Here is a 16089-nt window from a genome sequence, read left to right on the forward strand (position 1 = left end):
CATACATATACAAAAAAGCTATAAATACTGTCAAACAAAAAGAATGAACACTGATCTAGTATCAACTTCCTCACACTTCTTCTTGCACTTAATCTATGCAACAATATACACCATTTGGTGTAGTCATTACAACTCATACAGAAGTCGCAAGCAAGAGTAGTACAGTATTGCATGGACCTATGCAACATTATCTCCTTTCACTGCAGATCTAGTATGATACGAACAACTTTGTCTTTAAAATATGAGCAATAGTCTTAACAACAAGGTCTGATCTACTTTTACAGAACTGTAGTTAAATTGACATATACCGTAAGTAGTATCCAGTAACAAAATATTTTGAAGAAATCCTGCAGGTCAAATATGTAAAGAATGAGACACGTCTATCTATTGGTGGTGATTATATGGCTGTAATATGAGTGAAACCAGGCTACTGGGTCAGTGTTGCCTGCAGGGAAAACTCACACCCAGTTGTTGAGGTATTGATTACAGTTCATATGGTGAGAATGCATGTTTATGGAAGGACACAATGTACTTTGACACACACACACACACACACACACACACACACACATATATATAGTAGTATATTATATGCAGCGACGATGCAAATTACAGTGTTATTGAATGCTCCACAGGAAAAACATTTTCCCAGTCATTACAAGTACAAAACCTTGTTAAGGGGACACGTAAAGATCTATGACCAACAAGATTTTTCTTCAAAATGTTTTGAATTACAAACTCATGTTTACCAGCTGTTGGGTAACAAAGGACTTTAAGATAAGACTGCATATCAGAACAATGTTTAGTGTTATTTCAAACTGACATGTGGGTATAGATAACAAATGGATGGATTGAGCTATGTCTCCTATTATGTTACAACTAGTCATGAGTCAGTGAACATGCCTCACAATTTGAGTTTTACCCATGTAGGCCTATTAGCCAATGCAATGCTGTGGTGAGCTGATGTTTGCTATGTTAAAAATAGTCAAAAATAGATTGTTGGTTAAAAGAGACACACTGAGTTTTCTGTAGGAATGCTGAGCAGGCCTGGCTAGCCTCTGACTGACAACAGATCAAAGCCCGGTGATCAATACACGCCGTGGCTATCCATCTGTCAAATCACTACCAGACCACTGGGACAGCAAGTGACAGAGGGATCAATGAGGAAGTGAGGAAGATTAGTCTGGTAAAAACTAAGACAGGAAGGGGAGAGAGACAAAAAGAAAGAGACACACCTTTGTGTTTGTAAGTTACATCTCTCACACTACAAAACTCTAGTGATTATTTAAAAACCCCGGTGTATTTGCAGCTCAGAGCGGAAGAAGAAGTGCTACAGAGTTTCTGCAGGATGTTCAGGGTTTTATGGAGGTTTTTCACTTCCTCTATTAAAAGGTTACTTGGTGCGAGCTGAACTGAAACAATGCAACTAGACAATGGCTGCTAATTTGCCCTGACAGGGAAGACACTGAACCATGAAAGGAGTTACTGACCAATGTCATGGAATGTTCTGTAAATGCACTTTGCAAAGAGATGAACAAAATCTGAAGATACTGTACACACAAATCACACACACAGTGGGCAAGGTATTTGAATTCAACGAGTGGGACCACCATTAACTGCATTTTTTGATTTATTATTCCAGTTGCACAATAAGCAATACAGCAGTGTTCTGGTTTAAAGACACCTTTAAATACACCTGGGTGTAGACACAGGAAGTAGGCTGTGGTAAACATTTACACCAAGATGACTCCTTTCTTTCACTCATAGTTCTCGTTTGCGTGGAAAAAGGATTTGTGCCAGCTGTGAGTTTATTGTACGTTCTTGTGTCTCACCCTGTTATGATAGTGTGGGGGATACGATTTTTGCTGAAACACCTGTTGAAACAGTTTGTGCAAGCGTTAAACTTCCTTTATGGCTGCACTGTGACCCTGAGGTGGAGGCAACATTTATGTGTGAAATTGCCTTGTAAAGTTGCTACATGCGTCTCTCTCCTCACAGCTGGAACAGGTCGGTGGTAGAACAATGTAAAGTCACTTTTATCATTGATAGCAGCGTAACAAAATATCACAATACAAACATTTGCAAACAAAAATGTGATCACACTCCAATATTAAATTGCTATTTTCTCTAAATTGTAAACAAAAGGTTTGTTGCCCTTAGGGTAATTTCCAGTCACTTTGGTGAATCAAACCCTAAGTGTGGTGCAACGCCATTACTCCCACTATGAGTGGGAGTGAGAGTTGTTTATGAAAGAGGGGAGAAAGAGAGAGAAAAAGGGAGAGAAGGAGGAGGCAGTGATCCAGAACTGAGCTTATGTGACAGGTTTTCTATTCAGTCCACACATCACAGGACAATCAGCGACCTAATTAAACAAACGAGGATGAGGGAGTAAAAGACAAAAAAAGACAGGAAAGATGGGAAATCTGGAGAGAAAAAAAGATGTGTGGACTGATCGAAAGCTAGTGAAAAAACCAAAGCTGAAAATGGGGATCAAAGAAACAAAAAAACTGAAAAGAGAGAATGAGATCTAAAATGGAGGATCTAAAGAGCTTGGTAGGAAAAAAAACAAAATTATATCAGGCAAGGCCCAAATAAAACACAAGCAGCAGAGTAGAAAGAAAGTAAAGAAGGATGTAGTCAGGGGTAGTTAGGAGGGGTACAGTGTTTTACACACTAGCCTTGAACAACATAATAAATGCTGGCCCAGATTTGGGGGCAGAGAAAGAGAGAGGGGTGTGGGGCAAAAGGCCTGCTGCAAGCATTTCAGTTTATCTACTTTAAAATGATGAAGACAGGGTCTGACCACATGTTATGGATAACAAGATAGACAGACAGACACTAGCAGAGCTTTGCCCAGACCTCCAGCACTGGTCAAGGGAGATAACAGTGGAGAGAGACGAAAGGAAAGTGACAGCAAATTAAGGAGGGAGGAAGGAGAGTGGGACAGAAAGTAAGAGAGACAGAGTTAAGTATTTCATTTACGGATGGCACAGAGGTGATGTTTTTTCCCACTACCACAAAAACCCAGTAGCAGTCCAATTTCCTGTCTGCAGCCCTTACAAGGCCAGCAGTAGAGCATAGCATATACTGGGGAAAAACTGGAAAATCCACACAAGTAAAGAGAAAGAAGGCAGACTGCTGGATACCAAAGCCACACTTAATGACAGAATGTATACTGTATCCTACACTGATTCAGCCATCTGACACTTTGATGTACAGCATCATCCAGATTCAGTCTGACAAAGGCACAGTGTAGTCTGTGCAACTGTTGCTAAGAGGGTTATTAAGGGTAATTTCTTATGGAATTGCTTCTTAAAATATTAAGTATCGGTACATTAAATACAGTACAATCTCTCATTTCAGCTTTGATGATAACACATTTGTGTGTTTTTGAGTGTATATCCAATTATTAGTATTGACACAGTTATGCGATTTTATGTTTAATATACACATAGACATGTGTATGAAGAAATATGTCTGCAGATCCATTTTTGCATTTGCAACAACGTAGATGATAGATCTACATGCACAATCACTTTGTGTTCTGCTGAGTACTGTGACACTTTTCTTCTTCATTCTTTGCAGAAAGGACACTTAACAGCTGTGCCAGTTCGCATGTTATCTGTTTTGCACTCTGTTCTGTTGTGCACGGAACGATGAAATAGGCACCACCCAGACAGAAAGAAAAGTTGTTTGGAAATTCACAGCTAAAAGTGATGGCAAAGCAAAGTGTTAAGAGGGGTGTCATCAAAAAAGGAAGGGCCAGTAGAGATCACCCACGCACATACTGAGACAGACAGTGAGGACAGAACAGCTTACAAAAGCACATACATTACTGTATAGACTGGCTTTTTCCCCAAGTCCTACAAGATTAATGACAAAATAGGTGGTCAGTTTTATAATGGGACAACAATATGGTTAAGGTTGGGTTAAGTTTAGGAAAATATCATGGTAAGGGTTAAAATAAGTATTTAAGGTTAGGGAAACGTTGTGGTTTGGGTTAATTTACTACTGCAGGTTAAGGACATTCATCATCATGGTTGCAAAAATAAACATGGGGTTAAGGTTAGGGAATGATTGTGGGCATCATCATGTCATGTCATTTGAAAGTTGAATGTTTCGTTTACCCATCCATACACATCAACCTCCTCACTACATGGACGTTGTTGCTTGCTAACATCATCACCTGGCTTCCTTCTTTACTACAGCTTTATCACTTGAATGTGAACATATGTAATTTGTAGGTACTTGCTGAAAGAACTGATGCTGTTGTTCTTCCTGGGAGGACAGTCTTGTTTATCTCTGGACACATGGACATGTCAGGCATAAACCACTGGGGTTTTCATTGTAGTTAAGGTACAATTATGCTCTACCTTTCTCTGAGAGTGTACAATACAACTCCTCTCCATCTGGAGAATCACGATAGAATGAAAAGAAACTTCCTGGACTAAGCAATAGAGAAAAAGAAAAGAAAAAAAAGCAGCATAGCCACACAAAGACAAGTTCAAGGTGAAAATCAGTTGCCTTCTGCCTGTGCAATGCTTGTCTGTACACAACACAGAAATAATTGCAGGTATGCTAGTGTGTGTGTGTGTGTGTGTGTGTAACAGTTCATGCTTCATGCTCTCCACCCAGATGCTCCTGGCAGGAGGTGACCTCTGTCGACTGACAGACTGTCTGGACCTGTGGCAACACAGTATCAAAGCCAGTTCAAAGTCAGAATAAAGTTGTTTACAGACACAGTCATTACAACAACTTACAGAATAACCAGTTAAAAAAATAACGGCAGAAAACCACCTTCCTCTCTGACTCCAGCCTTGCTCGTCACATTCATTGCAGCTCTCTTCCAAATGAAGTGAAGTTTGTGACTTGTTAAATATTGCAACTCTGTTCTGCATAATATACTGTAGAAGAAACAGCGCGCACACACGCGCACACACACACACACACACACACACACACACACACACACACACACACACACACACAAAACAGGTGGGCACTATAGTTGTTAGCAAACACTCAAATAGGAGTAAATAGCACATTTGTCGGGGCACTACTTTCAGCCGCGAAATAATACACATTTTGTGATCTTTGAGCATTTATGGCAGCAGGATGGTGTATGTGGTATTGACTCAAAACCAACAAGGGAAGGAAAATGTTATTCAGTGCAGTGGTATGGCTCACTAGTTTTCGGACAACAATGGAGCTCTATGGCACAAAGGAATAAACTATATCAAGCTTTGGATAACAGGACCCTACTTGATAGTAGGATCAATCTTAAGATTTGTTAACAATGAAAAAAAAAATAGAATATCGCCAGACTTATCTTTAAAATATTTCCCAGAAAAAAGCACATCCGATAGGTCAGCTCATTAGTGTACATTCTACTTGTATATATACATAGTTTATTGAGTTGCTGTGCAAGATAACTGCTCTAAAATGTGGGTCCCCTGCTCCTATTAAATACAGTAAGGCAACAAGTATGATTCCTTCATTTGCTTGAGTTTGGGTCACATGTGAAAACACTGACCAACTAAAGAATCGTTTACAGTATAACACACACACACACACACACACACACACACACACACACACAAGCATATTTGAGGTAAAACCAGGAAGCTTATCCAGAGAATACACGTTATCAGGCTACAACTGCTATGTAAAAAAGTAGTTGGGCGTCCATTCTCTATGCAAAGTAACAGCTAAAGAGACAGTCCCTTGAACTCAGAGGGGAGAATAAACATGCAACTGGTCTAAAGATCTAACTGACCTTGTTAGGTGTGATCACACACACAAACACACACACACACACACACACACACACACACACACAGTGTGAAGATGCACTGCATTCTGGCTTTCAGCGATAGAGGATGAATTGAGAGAAAGAGGGAAGTGGAAAGATGGTGTGGTCTACAACACAGGAAATATAAGAGTATTAATGCAAAGGAAATGCTGTAACAACATTTTAACATATAGACCTACAGCACATACATATATAAAGATTAATTTGGCAAATTGGACAGAAATGAGTGAGAGACAGTTGTGTATAAGTTTTATAGCCATTGCTATTCAGTGAGAAATTCACATGTTCATGTGTGATGGGGTGGGGGGGGAGAGAGAGAGAGAGAGAGAGAGAGAGAGAGAGAGACTCAGGGTGAAGTGAACAAGTGATGTTTCTGTTCATTAGCAGTCCTCCCTTATAGCCCGATAGTTACAGAATAATCCTGTCTGCTTTGTGTGTCCTTGACTGTCATTGGTGGGACTCTGCTGGGCCTTGTCTCTATTCCAGACAGTGTGTACTGTATGTGTGTGTATGCATGTGTATTAAAGTCTTTCAAAACCTTAATTAAACAACTATGCCACACACACACACACACACACACACACACACACACACACGCACACACACACACACACACACACACGTGCCAAGGCAGCAATGCTTGTGCTCTACCAAATAAACAACACGTAATTCCCTTCCTTCCCAATCAGCCTATTGTGTATGCATTACCAATCCTGAGAATTTGATGTATAACAATAGAAACAGCAATGAGTGCTAAATTCTGCATTAAATATTTTTCAAATGGCATTTATTGGCAATGGACAGTATGAAGCACCAAGAAAAATGAAATAGAAAAAGGGAGGTGATGGTTGCAGCTACATGCACCTTGTCCCATCTTTACCAGAATGCCTCACTGCATTTCTCTATTGATACTATCCATTGATCACTCTCTGCTTAAACAGAGTTAGAATAATTTAGCAACTCCACATTTTTGGGTTGACTGGCTGCTTTTCCCAAGGGTATTTTGGAGACTTCTGCAGCACTGTGATCGATGGGGGAACTATTGAGCGTATTTTCCACACAGCTCAATATAGTTATCGTTTTTCATGTGATCACATTGTTTTGTTTTTTTCCAAATTCTGGAAATGTAGATGAACTCTGTTTCAGTAGACCGCACACAGACACACAGAGAGGCACAGACATAACCTACATCGGACAGCTTTAAATAATGCATAACTCAAAGGCCAAATTGAAGAATAGACTATTATGACTAGGAAATAAGAGGCTCAGAATGAGTTTTTTAGAAATCTAGACCCCAGGCTGCCATAAGGTGAAATTCAAAACTTCTTATCTTTTTAATGTCATATAGAATGAAATAAAAGCAAGTTTTACAATTCAAGTAATTCTGACAATACTGTAAAATCAACCAAATATGAAATCGTTATAGTGCATGTCCCGTTCCTCTCACTTTAACCTGTCACAAGAACTCTAAACATATAAATCCTGATGAATAACAATTATAATGTTTTAACTGCATTGCAGATCTTCAGTTTGGATAATTTATTGTTAACAGTGCAGACCCCCACACGGTTGAACATATCGTCCTGACCGTATCATTCGTTCCCGTTTCCATCAGAACAGAGAACGTATTTGGAGTGAGACCTGATGAGTGTCATCTGCAGTAATGGGGCCCGTCACTCACCATCACAGGACAAATGGTTCAATGATTAATAAATTAGATAAGGTGCTGTTTAGTTTATCTATCTCTGTTGTTCATCTGTTCTCTTTGGCCACATCTTATCTTTTTAGTTTTTCCCTGTTCTGTTTTCCTTTCGTCTCTCTTCAGACTCTGTCTGCATTCCTTCTACAGCTCTTATCTCTTTCCAAACTCTCGTTCCTTCACATCTATCAATCCATTAATGTTTCCCTTGTGTCATTCTTTCTACGGTCATCACTTCTCCATCAATTTCTCCTCACTTGCTCAGACAGAGGTAAACAAAACTCACATGGTCTGTATTCACATGTACACTTGCTTCCCATAACCTCCTTTAGATGTAGTCAAAGTCAATATACTATCAATATAACAAACAAATGAATACCAATTGATTTTTGCTTTAGGCTGTATGTGCGACAGCTAGTTAACCCACATGCTCTGCTCCTCCTACAGGCTGTGGTAGAAATGCTACAGTACTGTAGTCATTTTACTGTATGTACACTACATTTATAGCGATAGCAAACTACCTGTAATATTTGATGTATAACTCTGTTAAGCCCCTTTTACATACGCACTGCAAACCTGAACCAGGTCACGCACGAAAATAAGTAGTTTGTACTTGTGCATGTTTTTGTTGTCCACAAATAGTTGGCTATTTGTTAGTTGTGTAAAAAAATGAAAACAAGAGCTAGAGAGAGTTCAAACCCAGCTTACTTTCTCACCTCCGCACATCTGGCCAATGATGGCATGAAGCGGGTGTAAATGTTGGATTGTCAAAAAAGTGTGCAACAAACTAAAACTTAAATTGGGTTGCAAAAATTACATGACTTACAGCTTTACAGATTTACAGCTGACATGATGCGTTTTGCACCTGAATGCAACATTTATAATATTAGGCCTAAAATCAGCTTGTCTTATTAACTGCTATCGAAGAGGAGAGATTGAATCATCACACTATGTGAAATTAGGCTCCGTTACACCTCTGTGATGGTCACGTTTATTTTAAAACACAAATATTTGTAATTCTGTAAGACAAACATTTTCCAGGAAAATTCTCAGAAATATTTTTAAGATGCATTTGTACATTGAATATTTTAATGATTGTTGCTGTAAGAAAGTTAACAAAAGATGCAACACAAACTTTAGCTCTCTCCATACGTCTGTATGACTTTCAAAAAGATTTTAACGGCAGCAGCTGAGAAAAGGTCTTGGTCATTAGCAGACATCACAGAAAAAGCACACACTGCCAGCACTTATCACAAGAAAATGGTAAATCTATAAGACAGCTTGTCATACTGTGCCATCACATCAAATCATACCAGATGGCATATTGTAAGGTTTCCATGGCTGTCAGTGTGGGTATCAGTCAGCTGTGTTGGCGTTTAATGTGGCCAGAAAGTTTGTGTTGTGTTGGTTTGGGATGGCCTAAACATTACATGCCTGCAGGAATTTACACATGCTGCTCCACATGTGTGCCAAAAACATAAAACATACACAAAACTGAAATGATTTGTCAACCTCTACAAACCATATAGGTAGTTTTTGCCCCCATATTCAACAAAGATCTGACATAAGTGGATTTCATTACAGTGTGGTTCTTAGATATTATTCAAACTGAACCATAGATGTAACCAGATCATTTCATCCTGCTAAGGAAACTTTGAAACAGTGGCATAAGTCATGTTCATACATTTGTAATCCTAAGCCTGATCTTCAGTACATCTGTAGGAGAAAAGATACTAATAAAAATCAATAAATTTTCGAGTTGCTTATCCTGATCAGGGTCACAGTGGCAACAAGAGTTAGCAGAGCGGCCTAAACACCTCAGCAACCTCCCCACAGCATGGAGGTTCCCCATGAAGCAAAGTAAACTCAGTTTGCCAAGCTTAACAATGAAATAGTAGGCTACTATAGCATTTTCAGAGCTGGTGCTCCAATCAACGTGGAAAACATAATTCTTCAGTGCCTTCCAAAATGCATATGAAGGTTACACAAATTATTCATTTCTGATTTGCCACTGCTATGGATTAGGTTTGGTCAGGTTTTAGGCAACACAACTTATTTGTTAAGATTACGGAAAGATTGTAGTCATGGTTTAAAGAAACCAACTGACAGTTGGTCGGAAACAGGATGCATTAAGTAGTCTTTCAAAAGCACGCATTTTCTAAGCCTAACCCCCAACTTTGACTTCCTCACTAGGAGGTTTTGAGGTTCCATAACAACATTGTTTCGCTTTTGCTTCTGAGAGAAAACAATCTGCATGGCCACAAGAGCTCCTTGTCAGGTAAACACAAATGTAGGTCATTTTAACCATGATACTGTGATATGACCATGAGCCAATTGCATTATTACATTGCTGACTGACAAACATTAGACAACTTCCGCTTACTCAGAGAGTTCAACTGTAAACAAAAAATAGCCAAAGACCACCAATACACAGCTCTGAGGCAGGCTTGTGGATAGTCCTCATGAGGAAGTGTTCATGTTGCAGATGGTGACAGGGATGTTGCCTCTGCTCGGATAGCTGATTTTCACATCGTGCTCTTGCACAAACAATGGTAAACAGCAAACATTCTCTTTGTACTCTCTCCGTTTCTTGCTGGATCCCTTTTTCATCCAGTTTTTGTTTTTCTTTGTTCTTGGTTTCAACTTTAGTCATTATTGCTCTCTCCTGTCTCGGTTCGCAACTCTCTGTCTTACTTTTCTTCCATCGCAGTTCTTCAATTAGACCATGAAATGACAGCAGAGACTGGCAGAGCAATCTCCTCCTCACTACTCATGTGATGTGCTAATGTGGAAGGAGGGATAAGAGGAGGATGGAAGTAGGAAGAGATGGAGAAATCACGAGAACGGAGATCAAGACAGAGACAGAGAGACAGGAAAGAGAGAGAGAGAAAATGAAGCAATGAATGTAAGAGAATTCTAGAAAAAGATGAAGGAAGAACAAAGTACAAGCAAAGGGGTGCAGCAGAGTGCTGGGGAGTGATGGATAATAAATAACACCAAGAGACATGCTCTAAACAAGAGCATATACAGTATGAAGCAGACAAGGGGGGTGGGGGAACAAGAGCAGAGCATTAATAAAAAAGAGAAAACCCCACTTCTGCATCCGTCACACACACACACACACACACACAAACAAAATCGTCTTGGTGATAACCCAGGGAGGATGTGCCTTAACTGAGAGCACACAGAGATCAAGCAAAAAAGCAGGAGATAAAGAAAACACACAGAGAAAGAGCAGACAAGCTTTGAGAGGAAGGCAGATTACAGGCAGAAAGCTCAAATGATTTCTCTGACCTGCTAGAAACCCTAAGGAGAAGAAATAAACATCCCTCCACACGAGGACAAATTAGGTGTAAATTATTGATTATTTTGCTGCAGCTGCTCAGCAAATCTGGGTCACCACACGGTTTTCACATATTTTCAGGATCAGGTTAATTGAGGTTCCCTGCTGTTAAGAACTGATTAGTCTTACATTGCCAGACCTATCTCCACAGCGCTGTGGAGTAAGGTCTGGCCACACCACACATACATTCTAGGATAGGAGAAAAAAAATGCTCTGGGTTGTTTGCATTTCTTTAAACCAATCACGATAGTTTTGGGCAGCGCTAAACTCCGGATGCAACAACGGTGGCTCTGCAAAATAGTTTCTGGAAGGAGTGAAACATTTGCACCCTGCAAAACCCAGGAACAATAATGTACTTGCATTATCACTGCAGCTCAAATGTGTACCGGTAATTTCTTTTTAGTGGTGACAACTCCCTGGCAAGTTTTTGATAACATTAAACAGGCTGGGTTAGTTAAAGCTGCTAATCAGTAATTAAGAAAATTACAGGGTGTGATTTAACATCATTATCGGTACGGCAGTGATGCGGCTAGTACACAGGCACTTGGGCCGAGGTTCGTAAGCATCACTGATGTGCCAATAATATGACGTTAAATCACACCCTTTAGCGTTATATTGAGATTATACATACAACGGTTACCAACAAAATAAAAGAAATAATAAACTATATTCATATTGTGGGTCAATTCGCTCTCAAAATAAAAAAAGCAACAGCTACAGAGATTTGTAGTCCATTCCTGTTTAGTCAGCCAGCCAACTTAAGATAACGTTAAGATCATAGGATTTCCAAAACGGAATAAATACCGCACATATAAACACAAAACTGCTTTGCTAGCTCAATCTTGTTGTAACTAAGATATCTGCTGAAAAAACAGATTTAGCTATTATACTTCACACGTAGAAGGCCATTTTTAATATAGCTCCGTATCACAGGCACAGCTGATGTGATCTAAACATTTCCAGTAACAGTCAACTCCAGTGCGTTGTTTAATCCAATGAATCACTTTATATAAATATGTTAGAGAGCTTTTGTGTGTTCCACATTTGTTCATGATTTATTATCATTAATACATTTTTTCACAACATCTTTGATTCAACTTTGTAATGTTGACATGGAAATGGCAGATACTTTTAGCGATGGTGTGCTCAAACGGCTCTTGGTGTGCTATCATGCTGCTTTGATAACGTTCTAAATGTCTAGTTGACCAATCCGATTGCCTGGTAGAATCTACTTGTTGTATAATTGAGAATTGATGCCATGGGCCAAATAAAAAATATATAAAATTAGAAAAGAAACTGAAAATATGTCTTGCAAAAAGGGCATTTATCTAGTCAGAGGCCAAAAGGGCAGGTTCCTGAGCACCTCCTGGGGTCTATCTGTTCATGTGCCTGCTGAACACATTCTGTATAGACAAAGACGGAGGACCAAAGCTGCTGCTGCTCTGCCAACGTGCTGCTAATGTGTACACCTGCTGTATAGACATGGCGTCAGCAACTACCGGTATGTTGGTGAAGTAGTAGTGGAGCACTTAACAGCTGAAGAGCCAGATATTTCCCTTAGAAATAGCTGAATTCAAAAACAGAGCTAAATAGAGTGAATATTGGACTTACACTTAGTGTAGGGTAGCACCAGACATGACTCCAAATGAATGCTAATGTTGCCTATTTGTCGGATGTGTAAACTGCTTGCTAACATGTTGGCCATTGCAACTTTATAAGGTGGTAATGTCATATATACAAGTGGTGTGTTTACAGCTTGCTGCAAAGTCCCCACATGGCCAAAAAACTGTTGATGCTGATTTTGTATAAAACATGGTTAAATATACAATATGTTGGTCACTGTCACTCATATGAGTCCCAAAATGTTTACATGGAGGAGCATTTGTCTGTGCACACTGCAGGGAGCACAACAGAAAGCTGCTTTAAATATCATCAAGAAATTCATTTTCTGTCTTTTACTCCAGTCCATAAAATGTATCATTTACAGCCTTCTCCCACCCTCCTCGTATTGATCCTGCTACCCCTGTCTTTGTTACTCTGGAGCTGAGCACATAGGCCAAAATATCCCCACACACTTTAGCAGGTGTGTACACTGCTTAATAGGTGCTTAGTACACTAGTTCAATCTGTCTTTGCTATGTGCCAAAATTAATTTCAGCACCCACCTTGGCCATGCTGAGTCTTTCCCCTGTTATGACCAATATTTGTGTGTGTGTGTGTGCGCGCACGCACGCAGCAGGAGAGCAAGCTAATAAATCATCTCCTACGTCTATCACACACACACACACACACACACACCTTCCCCCCTCTACTTGCTATGGCAACACAACTTTACACCTCCTTAACATCAGTTAAGCAGTTTAGAGCTTTAAAGCGTATTTCATTAGAGGTAAACATTCAATAAACCATAAAAACAAGCTGAAAAAAAGTCTTAGTAAGAAGTCCTTTTATGTAGAACACAATATTTAAATTGTATACTGTATGTACACACTCCCTGTAAACAGATCAATTATGTAAACAGACCAGCCAAGTTGCTCTCATATGAGCTGTTCATCATCTCCATCTCAATGCTCATCTCCATTACTATTCCATCCATTACTATAAGTTAGGTGTGAGCCATATGGATAAAATCCTCTATCACAATATAAAATGTCATCATTTATCCTTAGTCTCTACTCTATCTAGTCTCTACATCACATACTGTAAGTACAGTAACATGCATATTTCCATTCTGGCTAATTTCTTGTTTCCCGGTCATGTTAAAGACATTTCCAGGGTAAAAACACAATGCATTTTTATTCAAACAGATGACGAAACCCATAACTGCAACACGTACCTGTCATTGTGTGGAAAAAATAATAAATAGTGAAAAATAATCTTGGATGAAAGCACACACCTCTTCCTGGAATATAAAGTGGTATGACTGCTACCAGAAAACCTTCATAAGCGGAGTTTCAAAGGGAAGTTTGCAAATGAGACAGCATTTCCAAAGAAAGAGACACGTTTTGTATTGCCCGTGAAAGATTCAGTAGGTAGTGACTCGTGAGCGTATTGTATTTCACCCAGTGTGAATATTTTAAGAGCACTTCTCCATTGGTATAATGAAATGAAAAGACTTAACTTCTCTAAACCTGTGGTCACATTTAAAGACAAACAATCTAAAGCTAGAATATTGACGCAAACTGTTGCACAGAACATTCTACAACAGTTACTTCTCAACTATAAAGTGGAGCTTACATTCATTTGACTTTGTTGCTATGCAAAGTACCCGTGTTCTTAATGCTAGAGGGAATGGTATTGTAGAAAATACCAAATTTCCCAAGAGATAACCACAGGAGTTCATGAAAAATGCGTCACATGTAACACCTAGGGATCTCAGTTAGACTATGATTAACAAACCAATTATCTCAGCGTACCCAAACGTCAGTTGAACTCGAACAAAAGACTTTGTGGCAATAAGACCAAATGACTAAAACTGTAATAACTTTCCAGAGTAGATTTCATCATTTAACCAAGGGTCCTTAAAAGCCAAAATAATACATTTTGAACAGTTTATAGAAATGCACCAAATCCAAGACCTCATTAGGGATTTTTGTCCTGTTGACATACAAGTAATTTAGTGTGTAAGTGAACCTGATATACATACTTTCTACTGCACATCTGCAGCTGAACACTACCACCAAGTGGGCAGAATAGTAAAAGTACAAGCTGCATGCACTTGACTGCTGTTGTTCTGACTCTCAACATGGCCGTTACATTTTTGTAAAATGTATTTAATGCCCACAATACATAGTGTAACTGGTCTTGTATTGAGGGCTATTAAAGATGAAAATTTAGCACATTTTCTTCTTTATTGCACATGGATTACCGAAAACTATAGTTTACTGTACCTGTGTACAGTAAACTATAATTTAAGACTAAATACTAAAAAGAAATAATTCAGAAAGTAACCATTATTTACTTTACATATATCTTCTAAACTGTGGTATAGCCCACAGACTACTGAGACTCCCCTCCAACAGCTGCTCACATGTGCACATGTGGACTGTAAAACTAATAGAGAGGAAAGCTGCCAAGTACAGTACTTTCTGTAGTTTCTTGCTGTATCACAATTAACCTGCTCCTCACTTAATGTGCTGCAGTGCCGATGATATTAATCAAGATACAGTACTGTATATCCAACACACACAGACACACACTTAAAAAACGTACCCGATAGCAACTCTTAGCAGTCTCACATGGCCCTGTGATGAACTGTGTCCTTCTTTCCTTTTTAAGGATCCCAACATAACCTGCAAAGAAAAGCATGCATGACTCATCTCAGTCTGTTTGAGATTCTGCACTACAATCATTTCTAAAAGCATGTGCTGCTAAATACACAATAACTTTGTTGAGACAAACAACTGTATATTGTGTGTTGTATTTTGGTTGGAGATAATGCACTGGCAGGCTTGTCTTTGTGGTGTTAAGTGACTTTATATTTTAGGTTTTCAATTTATATTATTCACCTGAACACCATTACTTGTATTTACTTTCAAAATAGCAAATTCAAAAAAGGAAGAAAATCAGCATCACATTAGTTTTGAATTTCAACAAGCAACCTTTCAAAAGCCCCAACAACCGGACACTCCTGTGGTTTAGAGAAGTAGAGAAGTAGCTTCTCTGATGTTTCCAAACTACTTTAAAAACAGCGGGTCAATAGCAGGACAAAAAAAAACGTAAAAACACTCTGTGATCAAACTTGTAGGAGAGAGCAGATAAGTGGTGTAATTTATAAAACCGATTTAGAACCCCAAATTCGTTGAAACAGAAGTGGCACCAAGGGAGGGCTTACAGAGTTGATATGAGGTAAAGATGCAACACTTTATCCAGCAAAATGCAAAATAAACTGATGCATGGAATGAAAACTTTACCTTAAAACTGAAATAACATTATTTTTGGCCATTTCAGGGCAGAGGAAACAAGTAAACAAAACATTAGCATATTCACGTTTTAAGTTGATATCTTGTTTGCAAATGTTTGGTCATTTACATATCCAGCAATTGCGGAGCAATATTATCATTCATTTGGAGTGATGTTTCCTTTTGGCTCTGGTTTTGGTCTCTACCGACTCCTGAGGGAAATATTGATCTTTTTAGCTGCTAAATGCTCCACTATGTTCAACAGCTAGTTGCTAACTATGTCTGTCTGCTGTTTGGCGCTGAGCAGATGCACAGAGGGCTTTTAAAAAAGATAT

General features: G+C 39.1%; 1 protein-coding gene across 1 annotated transcript in view; it reads right to left on the reverse strand.

Annotated features, from left to right (window-relative positions):
• rab11fip4b (RAB11 family interacting protein 4 (class II) b) overlaps positions 1–13817 on the reverse strand; it is a 47776-nt gene extending 33959 nt beyond the window's left edge. Inside the window, exon 1 of the mRNA XM_078280781.1 lies at positions 13690–13817. The gene's annotated coding sequence lies outside the window, so the exon portion shown is untranslated. The remainder of the gene's footprint in view (positions 1–13689) is intronic.
• Between the last annotated feature and the right edge of the window lie 2272 nt (positions 13818–16089).

The sequence above is a fragment of the Sander vitreus genome, chromosome 2 (assembly GCF_031162955.1).
Source record: "Sander vitreus isolate 19-12246 chromosome 2, sanVit1, whole genome shotgun sequence".
Classification (NCBI taxonomy): Eukaryota; Metazoa; Chordata; class Actinopteri; order Perciformes; family Percidae; genus Sander; species Sander vitreus.